The sequence below is a fragment of the Saimiri boliviensis genome, chromosome 10 (assembly GCF_048565385.1).
Source record: "Saimiri boliviensis isolate mSaiBol1 chromosome 10, mSaiBol1.pri, whole genome shotgun sequence".
Lineage (NCBI taxonomy): Eukaryota > Metazoa > Chordata > Mammalia > Primates > Cebidae > Saimiri > Saimiri boliviensis.
In genome coordinates, this window is record NC_133458.1 from 41,251,427 (window position 1) to 41,268,899 (window position 17,473).

Below are 17,473 nucleotides of genomic sequence, written 5' to 3' on the forward strand. Positions count from 1 at the left end.
TCATATTCATGGGATTAGTATGGAATTGGAACACTTTCTCTGTAGCAAGATGGAAGCAGAGAGAATGTATGCACTTTCTGCTTACCTGATTCTGATACTAAAACTTTATTCAGCCTCTTTCCTCAGCCCAATTAATTTACAAAATATTAATGTACAAATAATCTACTTGACAAACAGCATACAAATCATGGGACTTCCATTCGAATATTACACGCTTTTTCTGAAAATGACACAAGTTACCAGGCAATATTCTATCATAGTTCTGTATTTTTTTTACATTATCTAATTAAATAGATATGTTTTTAAAAAGTATTTGTTTCCAGCAGTTCTATTTTACATGGGCATTGTGTGTTTTTACATCTTAGTTATAAATTGATTTTTAAAATGAAAAAAAGTTTTGTTTTTGGCAGCGTAGAGGTGGCACAGGTGCCACCTGTTGCTGCAGTTACCATGCTGAGTGCTCATTTGTTATTGATTGGGGCTGCAAATAGTCATACAAAATTCACATAACCGATTAGAGACCAGGTTACAGTTTTCCCAGGAAGCTTGATAAGCTTCAACCTCATTTATATACTATGTACTTTTTTCTTTCATCGACGAGCTATTTCAAGTATCATAGTCGGGTTCTAGTTTTATCCTCTCTGTGAATGGCTGAAGATAGTCCAAAGGTTTCTATTATTCAATCAACTCTAAATAACTTTCTCTCATTTATATCCCCATTTTCCTACTTAAAACTATTAGTGCCCATGTTTACTCCTTAGAAATCAAGAGAAGGAGTTTTGGCCTTCGTCAGTTTAACTCTTTGTTAGAATGTAGAATCTGCAGCTGGTTTCTACTCTTTGGGAAAGAATTTCACTACTTTGGTTTGAGAAGACAAACTCCGGTATATAGCACCAAATATGACTTACATGCAAAAATATTTTTAAAATCTGATGACCAGAAACAGATGCCTAATGTAAATAGTTGTGGAAGATAGTGACGATAAGTTCCAAAAACTTTTCTTAAAATTCTCAAGGTTGACATTTAAGCATTTAATCTTTACATGATTCCTTGTATGAATCAAAGTGTGTTCTCTTATAAACATTTTGGCAGAAATATTACTCTCAGTTAGAAGGAAAACATCTTTCATGGCATTTTAGTTCAGTTCTGTCAGTTTTATCATCATGGTGACAGTAAAAAGAAATATATATCAAGAACTGTCAGAACTTTGGAAATTATTACTGTCCCATTCAATGCTAAAATTCAGTGGAATCTTGACTATTGTTTTTCTAAGTGGAATCTATACTAATAATGTGAACAAAGTGCTTAAGGGGAAATACAAAACATATAAGAGTAAACTCAAATTGCTTTTTAAATTTTCTTTCACATTTAGGAATCCAAGAAGTGAAAGGCCAGCCTACCGAGAAACGTAAGACCGTTTCTAGCGATCCTCCACTATGTATAGTCAAACTTCCTGTTTGACAAGATTATTTGAAGATATCTTCAGAAGTTTCTATTTTAAAAATTGTACACATATCAATATTGATTTACTGACTTGTAAATGGCCTTTAAAAGGCAGAAGAAGGACAGAGATAAATGACAAGGGTGACAACATGCAGAGACTGAGGGTTAAGACGATAATCTAAGAAATTTTAGTATGACAGAGCAAATAAAACCAAACAAAAATCATAGCCAGCACTGCCAGTGTATTCTGCTTATATTGGGGTCATGAACTATGGAAGACCACATACTGAGATCCAAGACTGTCCTCTGTAGCAAAGTATGCTCTGGATCCTGAACTGACACAGGAAGGAAGGAAGGAAGGAAGGAAGGAAGGAAGGAAGGAAGGAAGGAAGGAAGGAAGGAAGGAAGGTAGGAAGGAAGGAAGGAAGGAAGGAAGGGAGGGAGGGAGGGAGAGAGGGAAGGAAGGAAACAAATGGAGGGAACTGGACAGAAATGTGCAGAAGTAGATAAGAGAAGTAGGCAACAGGGAAGGAAAAACAGGGGCAGGTGGGTCCTTTGGATCCACAGCCTCTATTCTGATCTCAGACCCCAGCCTGTTATCTTATTGTAAGAGCAGACAAGTGGCTGTGACAAAATGTAGCCTAATTTCACTCACCCAATGTTGTGGAAATGATTTGTTTTGTACTAAGGTGTCAACCTTCTATACCTGGTTAAACTTATTTATGAAAAATTAGGACAAAACGATATGAGATACAAATAAACACAGATGTCCCCCTGTCCCTCTCTATCTTCTCTTATCTATTCTCTGGTCACTTCCTCTTCATTATTTTTTTTTTTTTTCTTTTTGAGACGGAGTTTCGCTCTTGTTACTCAGGCTGCAGTGCAATGGCACGATCTCGGCTCACAGCAACCCCCGCCTCCTGGTTTCAAGCAATTCTCCTGCCTCAGCCTCCTGAGTAGCTGGGATTACAGGTACACACCACCACGCCCAGCTAATTTTTTGTATTTTTAGTAGAGACGGGTTTCACCTTGTTGACCAGGATGGTCTCGATCTCTCGACCTCGTGATCCACCCGCCTCGGCCTCCCAAAGTGCTGGGATTACAGGCTTGAGCCACCGCGCCTGGCCCCTCCTCATTAATTTTTTTCCCTCATGGAAAGATCTTGATGGCCTCTACACCTTGTGGGTTTGACTGGCCTATGTTAGATTTCCACATGTAATTTGGCTTCTATGCAGAGGAAATGAAGTAATTACTAAGTCTCCATAAAACAATAAATAAAGTCCTCAAAAATTATAAAATCACAACATGTATTAATTACTGAACCTAAGAAAGGTCCAGCTGAAAAACATAAAATATGAGATTTTTCTCAACATTCCAGAGCAATGCCTATTTAAAATTATAGTTTGCAAATTACAAGCACCATCTCTGCTAAAATTTAAATATCTTAAAAACATGAGCACCTTCAAAGTTGCCTTATGTTTTTATATTTGTAACTTAAGTAACATAAATGGACTGTCAAACTTAATTAACATTTCAAAATCATACTCAATGATCCCTCTTTCCCTTCCTCCTTCTGTGTAACTATAAATTGACTGCTCCATCCATTCAACCATCCATCATTCATCCATCCATTCGTGGACCTATCCATCTGTATATCTATAACCTATCATGCCCAATTACTTGACAGAATTTTTCAGCAATTTTTATTATTAAAACTTGACTGATTTTTTTTCTCATAAGCATATTACTCACATCGTTCAACATTACTGAAAAAACTGTGGGCTGTTATTAGTTGTTCTGCCTTATTTACAACCCACTAAGACATTAATACAAAATTAGCTGTTTGCTCCACGTATACATTATGACTGATTATTTGGAAAAAATAATATTTCAGTTTAGATCCCACTTGCAATTCAGAATTTCATGTTCACAAAATATCCATGATATTGCCTTGTTATAAATCCTTAAAATACTTTCTTAACTCTCCTGTACATTTCTACATAAAATTTTACAGTGAGGAAAGGCAAAATTCAAGAAAAATTTCAAAAGCAAATATGCTGCCCTGATGGTATTGAGATACAAAGTTAAAGTCTGAATTCCAGTAACAAAAAAAGGCTTATTGGAAAATGTTTTTATGCATTTTATCTGAGCACACCCAACTTTCACCTCCAATTGAAGTAGTTTTGTTTAGAATTGTGCAGAACTCATTAAAATAAGCAAAATTGTGTTTATTATAAAAATACTGAAGACACAGTTTTTTAGTACAATTAATTACTAAATCCTTTAGTGATGGTTTTCAGAATGACACTTCCATCTGGTGGCCCAAAGCTACATGACAAATTCTGTCATCAACAAAAGCAGAATAAACTATACTCACTTTATTTTAAATTTGGCAATATTCTGATACAGATAGATGTGATTTGTAATCTGTGGAATGTTAAACGATATTATATTTTAATGGCAAGAAATAATTATATCACTTTATATAATAATGATGCCATGAAATGTAAGGCATAAAATACATTTAAAAATAGATTAAGTGGAATTTTCTCTTACCACTGATTTTGAGGATTAGACTAATACCTGCCTTGTAGTTATCAGCAATGCTACAGACTTTGCTACATGTATCTTATGTTTTAAGCATGTGACTTGATTTGGGTCTATCTGACTCCAAAGAAGACTGAATTATTACTCATGTATATATTTCAACTACTTCATAGGTTTTCACTTAAATGAAGCATATAGATTTTCATTTAAATTGTTCAATTAAAGACAGGTTTTGTGGTTTTATAGTGCTATTTCAACCATGACTTTTATTGTCGCTCATCTCAAATAATTTTAGCAAATATTTCCTTAAATTATTTGTTTCCCTTTGTTATCTTACTTGCTATTAATCAGATAATCATGGGTTACCAAGTTTTATTTTGAAACAATTCATTTTGGAAATTTTTCAGATAGGGTAATAGGAAGGCAGGGGGCAAGAAGAATGTTTAACAGTCATTCATATTTTAGCATAAATTAGTTTAATTAGCTTCATGGGTAGTGTTAGCATGGAACTAGATAGACATTAACTCATATTCTGGCAGTGCTGATAATAATGAGTTAACATTTATTGACTGCCTATAGAGTTCCAGGCACTGTGCTAATGCCTAGACATATAAATATTACCTCCTGTAGTCTTCACCTTCATGTTGATGAGACTAAATGAGATCTGGGTGCAGGTAGAAGAGAAGATAATATAGGACTGGATGTTGTTATTATGGACCATCTAGTGAGCCATACAGATGAGGACTTAAGCTTTACTCTGCTACTGTTTGCCCCTGTGACCCAGGAAATGTACATCCTGCTGTAGAAGTTTGGCAGCTGCATTTGCAAAATTGGAATGAAAATATCTGTCAAGCAGAGTTTCAGGGAGGATTAAGCAAACATATAATGGGTGCTTAATCATGGTAGGTATTATTACATGAATGTAAATACAGGACAGATTGTTGGCAAAATTGTATATTTAAATATGATATATGCAATTTAAAATGTTTATGAACAAATTGGCAATGTAGCAAAAAACATACCTGTTTTATTTCTTGTTATGGCCAGTGAACACATTTTCAAGCAAGAAAAATATATGATTTAAGTTATATCTATTAGAAGTAAGTTTATCCATTTAACAATTTAAAGTAAGATTATTTGTTTTATTTCTTATTTTCAGTAGAATACACCTCTCCTTTTATTATTAGACAAGCTCATCTGGCTCTTGATAGATATAGTCTCCCAATGTGATACAGAACAACACGAATTACCTACAAGAAGGTGTTGCTTTCTTATTAGCCTTATGTGTTTATGTTAATAGGTGTGGATTATCTTTTATTGTTTAAGCCAACAAAACTTTTTTTTTAATCACAGTTTGTTACTCAGATTTTTGAAATCTAGAATATGTTGGTTTCGTCAAGATAAATAATGAAAATATCTCCTTTCTTTCACACTGATATATAAGAAATCAAATTATTTTTAACATCTATAACAACAATAAGCAGACAAAGCATGTATGTAATGATTGCATAACTTTCGGAAGTCTGAAAAGGTTATTAGAACATTTTTTAAAATGTCCTTCTTGACTCTAAATATTGATTGTTTTTGAGAGAAAGGCAAGGATGATGTGAAGTGGAACTGAATAATTTTGAATATTAATATTTTCACCACAATTGAGTTAAAACAGTTGAAAGGTAGTCCCACTCCCAACCCCCAATGTGTTTGTGGTCTTCTAGGTAAAAGACAATAATGACAATAAATTTGATTAGTGGAAATGTTTTAAGAAATACATTCTAGAATATATTTTCACAAAAATCATGTTGAAAAAAGCCCCATAATTTAACAAAATGTTAACAACACTATTAACGTTGAAATACATGGCTTTTAAGACAGCAAACTATTTTTTAATAAAGATGAAACCTTATTTTTTTCAGTGTAGTATGTTAGTGTGTCTATAGTGAATATCTGGCTAGAAGACTGTCCTGAGTGCCATATAATATAATGTTTATCACAATTCTTTGAGAGAAATATTTCACAATTTTAATTCTGCTATTCTAAATACAACTATTTGATATAAAGTTTTAAAGAGTTGTAAGTGAGTTATCTGAAGTAAAAATGAATAGTTTTGGGAATGTTATTGCATAGAAAAATATGAATTCCTAATTTTATTAAGCTTTTGGAAAATGTAAAAATATGCCTTTCAGAGACTGCATTAGATTTAAATTTAAATATAATTTAAAAATTCTTTATTTATGTGGGTTAATGTTAAATTTCAATAGTATTCTACATTCGCATAGTGCCTTACACAGAATAGATATTGGAAATTTTAAAATGTGATTCAGTTATTTTTTTCTCAGTGCTATGTTAGTTTTCAAACACTCTGAAGAGCTTGCAATTTGTCTCTTTGTTAATTATATAATTTTAATCCATAAAATGAGTTGAATCTTTCTACACATTTATTAGACTAGATTTTTTGCTTACTTTGCCATTTAGTATCCACTTGATATAAATAGGAATTCTGCTTACTTAGGAGATGACTTGTCATAAAAAGGGAAGGAAAATCTGATCTAGCATGCTAAAATAAAGGATAGATTCTACTGAATGTATTCCTAAATAAATTATTCATTTCAGGACTATACTATGTATTTTCATTCTAAAATGTTTTATCTAATCCTCAATTCTGAGGTCATTCAAAATCTGTCTTGATAATGTTTATTCATACATTCATCTATATGTATGTATACAATGTGGAAGATGAAATTTATATTACCATGAAATTTAAATCTAAGAAATTATGCCTTACAAAGTGATTAGAATTTCTGAGACAAATAGTAAGTTCTAATTTCCTGAATAATAGCTACTTTATATTTAGAAGGAAAATAAAGCAATATATATTTGTTCCCCATCCAATATAGAATTATGGTCTCATTCTATATTTTTCTATGTTTTCTCTATCAAAACAAAAGCACTCCTATATAAATCCTGGAGGGCGGATCTCAGTGGCTCCTAGCATGTGCTGCATATTATAACACTTAAAGCATAAGCTTTGATTTGAAATCCGAATCTGCTGCTTAGTAGCTGTGTGACCCTGGATGATTTCTTAACCATCCTGTAGGATGGGGATAATAATATCTAACTCACAGTTTTGTGGTTAATATTAAATACAACAATTCATGAAGAGTACTTAACACAGTGCCTGGCACATAAACGGTAACTCATTATTTTTATTTGTCAATAACACTAAAGAAAAATGTTTTAAAAGATTAGATGGAGAAATACAAAATACAGAAATAAAACTCTTAAAATACTGCCAGCTCAAAGAACACTGTCCACTTAACATATTTGAAACAAATGTTTTTTTTTCTCAAAAAATCTAAATACTTGTTAGACTGCAAGTATATGTTAGATACACTCTCAGATGTATTTTTTATTCTTACTGATATATATTATTTTGAAAATATTATTTCCATAACAATTATATTTTCACTTAAAGTAATTTAAACGGTATATATAAATGTACCCATGTTTAAAAATATGCATATATCATGCAAAAACAAACACACATATGCAAATACATACCCACATATCTTACCACTGTTTGGGAACTGAAGAAAAAGACTAGAGGAAAACAGACATAATGATGTTTGCCATACTTGTGCTGTCAGTGAGTACAGGTATGAAAACAAGGAAATTGCTGCTGTGGCTAAAGTCATCAGGATAAAACATCTATATGTCTTTTTACTTCAAATCTACATACACACATACATTTATACTTTTATTTATGATACACACCTATATATATTTATAGATGTCTTTACACATCAGAACTCCTCTTTAAAGTTAAATGTACTTTCAGAGCAAGATAATTTCCATTTTCTAATGCTCAGATATGCTAGCATTCATATTCAATGCTTCATCTTAAATGAAATAAGGAAGAGATAAGACCAAAGTAGAATTCATGGCAATTGATTTCTTAAACATTTAATCTAAAATTAAATACATGTATGATTGGGGTTTTGTTGCTGTATTTTGTATTTCTGCAATTAATCTTTTAAAATATTTTTTCTTTAGGAAAAAATGAAAGCAGTTGACAAATGACAACAATAAGACTATTATTTATTTGCCAGCTAGAGTCAGTGGGTGAAAGAATATACTTTCGATATATAAGAGGATTCATAGAGAGTTACTATTATAAGCTGGAACATTTCCCTTTCAAAACATAGAAATTATTATACACCTAGAAATCTGATATCAGAAAAAAACCAAACCAAAACACAACAGCTTGCATAGTAAAAGTATACATCAGAATTCTTTTAAAAAACATACTTGAAATAAGTTTATCTTCCTTCTCTATTTCTCTTTTAACTTTGAGAACACAGAAAAGCAAGGAAAAATATTAGATCTGACATCTATTTACCAAAGAATTATATTTTCATTAAAGTAAACATATTTGAACAATGCAAGCTAAATTAAAATGCCTAAAAAGATATCAGGTTAACAATGTAAGTAATTACACAATGAAATGAAATTTTAAAAATTCAGATTATTTACAGCTAAGACCACCAAAAAGTTGTTTAGGAACAAGTGCACTTACAACAGTTTTGATACATTTAGAAAACAAATACTGACATCTGATAAGCGGTTTTCAAGATCTATTTTGTTTGTTCATTCTTTCAAAATATATTACTGAATAATTTCTATAAAAAACATACATTCTGCATAAAAAACATGCAAAACCAGGAACATTTAAATTAATACTAATGAGATAAACTATGTGCCTATTTCTGTTCACAACAGCTGCACATATTTTAAATGGCTCAATTAAAGTTTATTCAGACTAGATAATTGATCCAATGTGGAGAGTAATGTCAGTATTAGATATTTTATAAAATAAAATTTAAAAAGGAACAAAAAATATTCTGGGAATATTTCCTTGAGAAATAAAAAGAGAAATTCAAAAACATCAAAATAATTATAAAATATACCTCAATTTTCATAGCACAAATTATGTTTTTCTCAATTATGAAATGTCATACATCTATTTATATTCTTTCATTTTCATTTTCAGGTTTTAAGAATGACTCATTTCTTAAGTTGTTTAAGAATGACTCATTTACTTTTAATTCCCCTCTGTTAGCATATTTAACTTTGTACAGGTTACTTTGTGTCCTTTTCAAACTTAAACTTGCTGTTTTGCTAAAAACAAATGTATATAGTCCCTTGCAACAGAACTGAACCAGAGTAGGTTTATTGAAAGCTATATCTGCAAAGCAAATATAGACAAGTGAGACATGATATGCAGAAATATATATATAACCTTATGCGTATATATCTCAGCAATGAGGGAAATGCAAAATATTGTAATTTGCTTTATAGGAACACTTTACATTTTGTATATAAAATCTTAGATTTTTCTATGTTGTAAGTATATAATAGAAAATATATAATAGCATTTTGTGTAAATTTTTTAGCTGTAATATCTGAAATATGGTAATAAAGCTGAAGAAATAATTTCAAATATGGAGAAAGATTTTGATTTATATTGTTATTAATTTAATCTTATTCTAAGGGCAAATGATGAAAAAGATAAATCTGTGTGTGTGTGTGTGTGTGTGTGTGTGTGTGTGTGTGTGTGTGTGTTATATATAGAAAGAGAGAAAGAGAGAGAGAGAGAGTTTGGTTTGAAGTTAATTCATTATGAATTGTATGTATTTTCTCTTATAGTATGGTAACTCCACTAGCACACTAGAAAGAGGACATAGAAAGAATTTGCAATAATCTTTTTAATTTAAGGAGTCAGTAATCTACTTAACTTAGCTGCCAAAAGCTGAATGCCTCTTTGATTTTCTTGGACAAGATCCTACTATTCTTTTCTTATCATCATTCATTTTGATCCACTGAGGGTTACTGGTGGTTAGAGCATGTATCTTTCTGGGACATGCCCCTCACTACCAGTGCACAGACCAGCCATGGACAACTGTCAGCCTGTGTGACATATGAACAGAACTTGAGCCTCATCTCTCTCCATACACCTTTCTTTCTGGCTGTGCATCAGTTTTCTGAACTTGCAATTGCACAGGTACTAATCCACAGAACTGAGTGAAACTCCTTCTTTGACCTCAGATGTCTCAGCAAATACAAAGAGGAGTCAATATTTTTCATATTGTTTCCTTAAAAAAAAAAAAGACAAGAATAAAATGGAAATAATATAAGGCTATCTCTTGAAAAGTGCAAATCAAAGGTGGTGTGCAGATATACTCTCAACAATATGTTAAGCTTTTATAGTAAATGAATTTCAAAGCATTATTAAACATGAACTAAAATTACTCAGATGTTTTGCATGCTTTATACTTCCTAAACAATTCTAAAAGATGACACATGCATTTTTCTTTCATGAAGTTCTAATCTCCAAAAAAAGAAAAAAATCTGAGGAAGACATGTCATGCTTTTTAAATTATAAAGAATAAATTCTAATATGTGAGATAACTGTAATAAAATAAAACCACTTTTTATCTAATGCTCAGTGCATTTCTAGATCAGGTGTGCAAAAGGCTAACTTAATTAGCACGGCATAAATTAAAGAGAAAAAGTTAAAAAGAATAGTTTTGACTATATTTTTATGTAAATAAAGAAAACCATGTAGTTCAGATCACCTTATTGCTAAAGGATTATTATAATACCATCTTTGTCGTTGTCCTTTGCTGCAAACATAGTCTACATTTTAATCTACACCAAAATTAATTTTATCCCCTATGTAATCATAGATCATTTATTGCCACATGAAATTTAATTTTGATAGAAATCATGAAAGGTGTGTTTCACTATGCATTTATCTATGAATATACATTCTATATGTACACACAGGTAGTTCATTATTCTTGACTGTGAGGGCTTATGACTATTGACGTTGTCAATTTTTATCTCATTACTCATCACTGCTTACTGTGGGTGCTAATAGTATATTTCCATGGAGTTTGTGTGTGCTGTAATGTAAATTCTGACATTGCTAGTGTCAGTCACTAATCTACCTCATTCAGTTCATGTCAAGATGATACATCACAATGCTCAACAACTGTCATCTCAGCTTTAAATAGATCTACATTTTCTCAACTTTACAATTAATTTTTTTTTGTTTAGAATCTAGTTACTTTAAAAAATATGAATAACTCATTCTAATATCTTCAAAACAATTGCTGATTTAAAATATTGCCTCTGAAAATTAGGCAAAAATAATAATTTTAATTTAATAATAACATTATAGAAAGAACATTGATTAAAACTTGCATTTAAAAAATTTTTAATCAGCTATGCAGACTTTTAAATTTTACTTTAAGTGCATTTTAAAAGAATACTTTTTCAGTGTTTAAAACATACATAAGTTAATTAGGGTGGCAGTATTTCAAGTCAAACCTTTCCAGAGTTACACTGCCTGAGTATTTGGGCATACTTTTGACTTTTTGCCATGCATTCTTCCTTCTGTTTTTATTTTTTTCTCTGTGCTTTCCTTTCATCTTCATTGTTAATATTTTTTTTCTTTATCTTTTCCATATCTTTTTCTTATGCCTCTTACTATGACCTCTTTATCTCTATTTTATTCTCCTGAGTTATTTTTTCAATTGGCCTTAGAATGAAAACTATTACAAACCAATTCGATTCAGTGATTTGCCTCTTCTTCAACCTAGAAAATGGTGAGTCCTATACTAGAAGTGTTTGGAGAAGCATGTCAGGACATTTTCTCTGCCCCTTTCCTATCTCAAGATATAAACATCTTAGTGTCCTTTTTAATTTCATTCTCCTGACCTACTCAACCTTTCATATTGTTCTTTTTATTTCTATTATTCCAAACATTATAATTATCTCTGATGTCTATCTAAACATTTTCAAAGGTCACTGAATCACAATTAAAAAATTATTCTGAATACTCTTTATGGTAATTCCTTGAAATTAAAACAAAAATTTAGAAAAATATTTGAATAGCAAAGTAACTGAATTGTTTTGATAACGATACTTATAATATTTCACTATTTGAAAATAAGCTATTTTGAATATGATGGAAGCAATTACTAAAATTAGTTAAGACATCCACAGAAAAAAATAATTGACTTTACTTTTGGAAGACCATCTAAATTAGACTTTTTTTTGTTGACCCTTGAACAAGATGAGTTTGAACTGGATTTACTTACATGTGGATTTTTTTTTTTCAACCAAATAAATCAGGATGAGCAACCTGTGTATACACAGAGGGCTGACTTTTATTATCTGTGGTTTCCACAAGGTGGGCTGCAGGACTTGAGGATGTCCAGATTTTGGCATACTCAGGAGTCCTGGAACCAATCCCCCACATATGCAAAGGGACAATTTTATAAAAGAACCTATTTGAAGATGCTGAGGTCACCAGGACAATATGAGAGTAGTTTCTAAACAGCCAGCTGCAGAGGAAGAATATTCTAATCTTTGCATCTCCAAAGGGAATTTATAAAAACGTTCTCCTAAAATGAGTACACTAATAATATACTTAATTATACTGAGTCTCGAAAAAAAAAGTGGAAATGGAGTCTCGCTGTGTCACCTAGGCTGGAGTGCAGTGACACAATCTCTGCTCACTGCAACCTCTGCCCACCCCCCCCCCCCCAGTTCCAACGATTCTCCTGTCTCAGCCTCGAGGGTAGCTGGTATTACAGGCATGTGCCACCACACCCGGCTAATTTTTGAAATGTGCAATTTTCACATTCATGCTTTGTATAATTGTGGGTATATATGCAAACACCTAACATACAAAAACCTTCTCTTTTTTGTCACTAGTCTTCTCCACTATGGAAATGCATCTTCCCAGCATGCAGCTTAAGTCACCTCACTCACCTTCAACAGTTTCCTCCATGCCTGTCAACTAAAGTCCATTTCAAAAATATGTTCCATAATCTATTTTTCTGAGCGAATACACCGGGAGTCAGGCACATATCCTTTGACTCCGCAAAACAGAACTTTCAGTTGTTTGCCATTGTCCCTACTAGGTCCATGACTTTACGTGTTGTTCTCTCAACTTGGGTGTTTCCAAACTCGGTCTCTCCATAAAGAATCGACTTCTTTAAAACTTGGATTTCAACCAACTAGAAGTAATGTTTTCTTCCTCTGAATTTTAATAATGCATTTATTGTGCAATTTTTCTTTTTTTTTTTTTATACATTTAATTTCTTCTCAGAGTCCAGGTGACACTCTCAGTTGCTTAAGTAAAAAGAGCCTCCTGCCTGATTGATCCCAACATCTGTTTAGTTTCATTCTTCTACATACAGATATCCAGTTTACTCAGCGTCATTTATTGAAGTGACTATATTTTTCCTACTGAGTATTTTTGGTGCCCTTGTCAAAAATCAGTCTGACTGTAGATATATTTATTAATTTCTGGTTTCTGTATTTTGTTCTATTGGTCTATGTGTCTGTTTTTACACCAGTACCATGCTGTTTTGGTTATTTCACCTTTGGAGTATATTTTGAAGTCTGATACTGTGATCTTTCCAGCTTTGTTCTTTTTGTTTAGGATTGCTTCGGATATTTGGGTCGTTTGCAGTCCCATACACATTTTAGCTTTCTGTTTTTTCTTTGTCTCTGAAGAATGTCATTGGTGTTTTAATAGGGATTGCATTCAATTTGTAGATTGCTTTGGGCATTATGGTCATTTTAACAATATTAATTATTCTGATCCACCATCATGGGATGTCTTTCCATTTGTTTGTATCCTCTTCAATTTCTTTTATTCATCTCTTGTAGTGTTTCTTGTGGAGGTCTTTTACATCCTTGGTTAAATTTATTTCTAGGTACTTTATCTCTTTTGAAGCTATTATAACTGTGGTTGCGTTATTGGCTATTTTTTCTTTCCTTCAGCTAGCTTGTTGTTTGTTCCTGCAGACTTTTAACACAGGCACTGACTCGTTGCCTTAGTCCTGCTGTTGGTACGAAGTGCGTTCTTTCTAGGATAAATGAAACCATGTTGTGGGTGAGGTGCAGTACTGAGAGAAAATAAACTGGTCCCTTTTTTTTTTTTTTTCCCAAGGCATAGTTAGGTGTAAAAAAAAGACTCCAGGCAGGGCAGGGTTGGGGGATGAGATACTTAAGTACTCCTGCCGCTCTCTGTAATATAATGTTGAACTCTGAGGAACTGCATTTTTGGCTTTTCTGATGTTGGTTTATCATCCTGATTCTTATTTTCTATATGTTGTTCTGAGGGCTTCTTTTCTGCTTTTGTTTCGCCTTTGATTTATCAAACCTGACCCTACTTATCTGATGACATCTGATTATTTTAATTAGTATAAAAAATCCAGATATTATTGTCCGTATTTATGATCAGACCATGATCTCTTTTTTTACATGCAGCCCAAAACTCATAGATTGCAGCAACCCTTTGCCTTCTATTCCACATCACAAACTCCCCACTTTTCCTACATTACAAAGAAGCCTTTCTTTTCTTTTGGAAATAGAGACAATTTGATGGTAGGCTTTTCCCTTGCCCCAACACTTTTAGAACTATGTTTCAAGCCTAGCAGAATTCACATTTTAACAACAATTGTGCAGCACAAATAATGTTGCTGTGAATGGAGTTATATTGTGGTCGTAATTTGTCCTGAAAAATATCAAATTAATTAGAACTTTTTCTGTTCATCTAGATTATTAGCTAATGTTTCTATAATGTCTTTAATTGATGCTTTCCCCATATGCGTTATGTTTTTGGTTCTTAAGTTCTAAGCATGAGGAATGAGTCATGTCCCCTTTCCTCTGTCACTTCTTCTGTAAGGAACATTTAGGGAACCTGCAATATGACTACTACCTCCTGGATCTCCTTTTTTGTTGTTATGATCTAGCACAGGCATTAAAAAAATATCTAAATAACAGTTAAATCTATCTTCACTTCATGAATGCAAATGTAACACTGAGGACTGACGGCCATTCACAGAATTGGTTAAACAACTTTGAAAAAAGCTTCTGAGGGACTCCATATTTGGATCCCTTTCCACAATCTCATGGAAGCTTCTCTCTCTCACATTTTTCTCTCCTTTTTGTCTTTCTCTGTCTAAATAAATCATATCCTGCAAAAAAAAAAAAAAAAAAAAAAAAAGAAAAGAAAGAAAAAAAAGAAAAAAAAGAAAGAAAGAAAGAAAAAAGCTTCTGAGACGGAGACACAGAAGATAGCATAACTTTATTTAAATTGCCATTTTATGTACATGGAGAGGCTGACATTCAAATAGGCCCTTCTATTTCAGATTCAAATGTGCCAGATTGTAATCATGGCCATAACTACTACATGGTTCTTTCTCCTTTTATTTTTTGATGAAAAAATACAAGAAAAATGTCTTACTGTTAAGGGTAGCTTATAATGTATAAAAATAAAATTTTTAAATGGAGTTGCCAAAAAATTTTTTTAAGAATAAGAGACAACAGAATTTATGTAGTTGATATTGAAATAGTAATGTAGACTAAAAATAAATTTTCTTTTTAAAATGCCCTCTGGGACTAGGTGATAATTACCCCAATCCATTTTCCCATGACCTCTTAAAGAGGGGGTTGTAACACTTAAAATATTCACTCCCAAATGTTTAATTCATATACTGAGTGATGTGCTATTGATAAATGTTCTTCTAATCACGTCTGGTGATCAGGCATAGGAAGAATCTACATGATGGTGTACTGACTGTGTTCCCCAATGTGGAATGCGAACTTGGTGCCTCTAAAGAATTTCTAACTTTTGGCTGCAATAATAAAATTAATACTTTGTTTCTCTCTTAGACTACTGCAAAGTATTGCTATGATATTGAGTACTTAGTGCAACTTTTCCTCACTGGTTACATTATAGACATAGATCAAGTGATGCTGTTATGTACTTGATATTAAAAGTATATAAATATTGCACACTATTAGAGTATACCATTAAAGTCATATTTTACCAATTATCAAGATCAATAATCAGAACTGACTAGGTTACCATTATCAAGGATCCACTATTAGCCATGAATTTATAATGAACATATGCCTACTTGAATTACAATCAATTTTATATAAGAATTTAAGTATAGATCTAAGACAACATAGCTAATTCAAAGCAAAAATCTGCTTATGGCTGAGGAAAAAACCCATGAATACCCTGGTAACTGTTATGGTACCTGGTTTCTTTGTTCTTTCATATTCCTACATGTAGTTAGCCACCGTACTCATAGATCAATATACAAAGGCATGCTTTAACACAAACATTTGGTGCTTCCATGTCTGGTACTCAGTAAAAAGCATCTGAAAAGAAATTTCTAGGTGACTTTCACAATTGTGAAGACTCCAGAGCAAGAAAAAAAACTCTGGGTAAATTGGTGAAAACTTAACCAATAATTACACTTTGTAAAATTATCCTTTGTAAAAGTGTTTACTCTTAAGGTTTTGAAATAATTTTGCAAGTTCAATGTTTATGTATAATTTTAATTAAGATTTTAAAGAATTTTTTCTGGTGTATTCTTGAATAAAACAAAATCCCTAATACTTGGAAATATAGCCTGGGTTGCTCATCTTAACTCATTACTTTGGTGAATAAAGCACTCTAATAACAGTGTTAGGGTTTCAATGTAGAACCAATTCAGCAAAAGGTTTCACAGGCAACTCTAACAAGACTGCACAGTGAAGACGTACGTTTATCCTTTATTTAGAATGACAAAAACTTAAACATATCTTTCAATACTGTCTCTCTTTTTTTCACACAGCTACACTATTTATCAGTAATCTGGACACCAAGTTATTTACAGCTATTATTTAGTACCATAATAAGTAGTAATTTAAATACAAGGTAAAATCATCACATTGTCTTGTTTACTACTGATGTTAATGTTAACGCTGACGTTCAATGCTCCCAAAAAAGGCAGCCTATGATTTGTTATCATTAAACTGTCAACTCTGCCTTGAGTTGGAAATAGATTCACACTACACTTTTTATAGCATATCACTTTAGTTTCTATCCGTCAAAAAAAAAAAAAAAAAAAAAATCCAGAATCGTTTTAATTGTGTCTGTGCTATTTTTCTATTAACTGTTTCATGCATTTTTCCTGGCCTTTTAATTGCAGTTTAATAGTGGTCATTAACACATTAAGGGGTGTTAGAAGAACATTTGAAGTCCTCTTGACTTCTACCAAAGTTGACACTTCAATGCTAGAGTAATTTCAGCTATTCATTTATTTAATAGTGACCTATGCAAATGTGGAACCATGTCATTTTACAAATTGACTGTAATAATTAACTAGAAAGGCAGAGTAAAATGAAACAGGTTATAATTAGAATATAACTGCTACAGTATTACGTCAGCTAGAATAAAATAATCTCAAATGATTAAATTGGTTTCAATTATTAAGAATCAGTTTAATGTACCCACTGTTCTGATTTTTACATTTCTCTTTTTTGTGTGCATTAGATGTCACCTCATGCAATTTATGTATTTTATTCATCTTGGTAAAACAGGCATTACAGAAGTTTAATTAAGTAG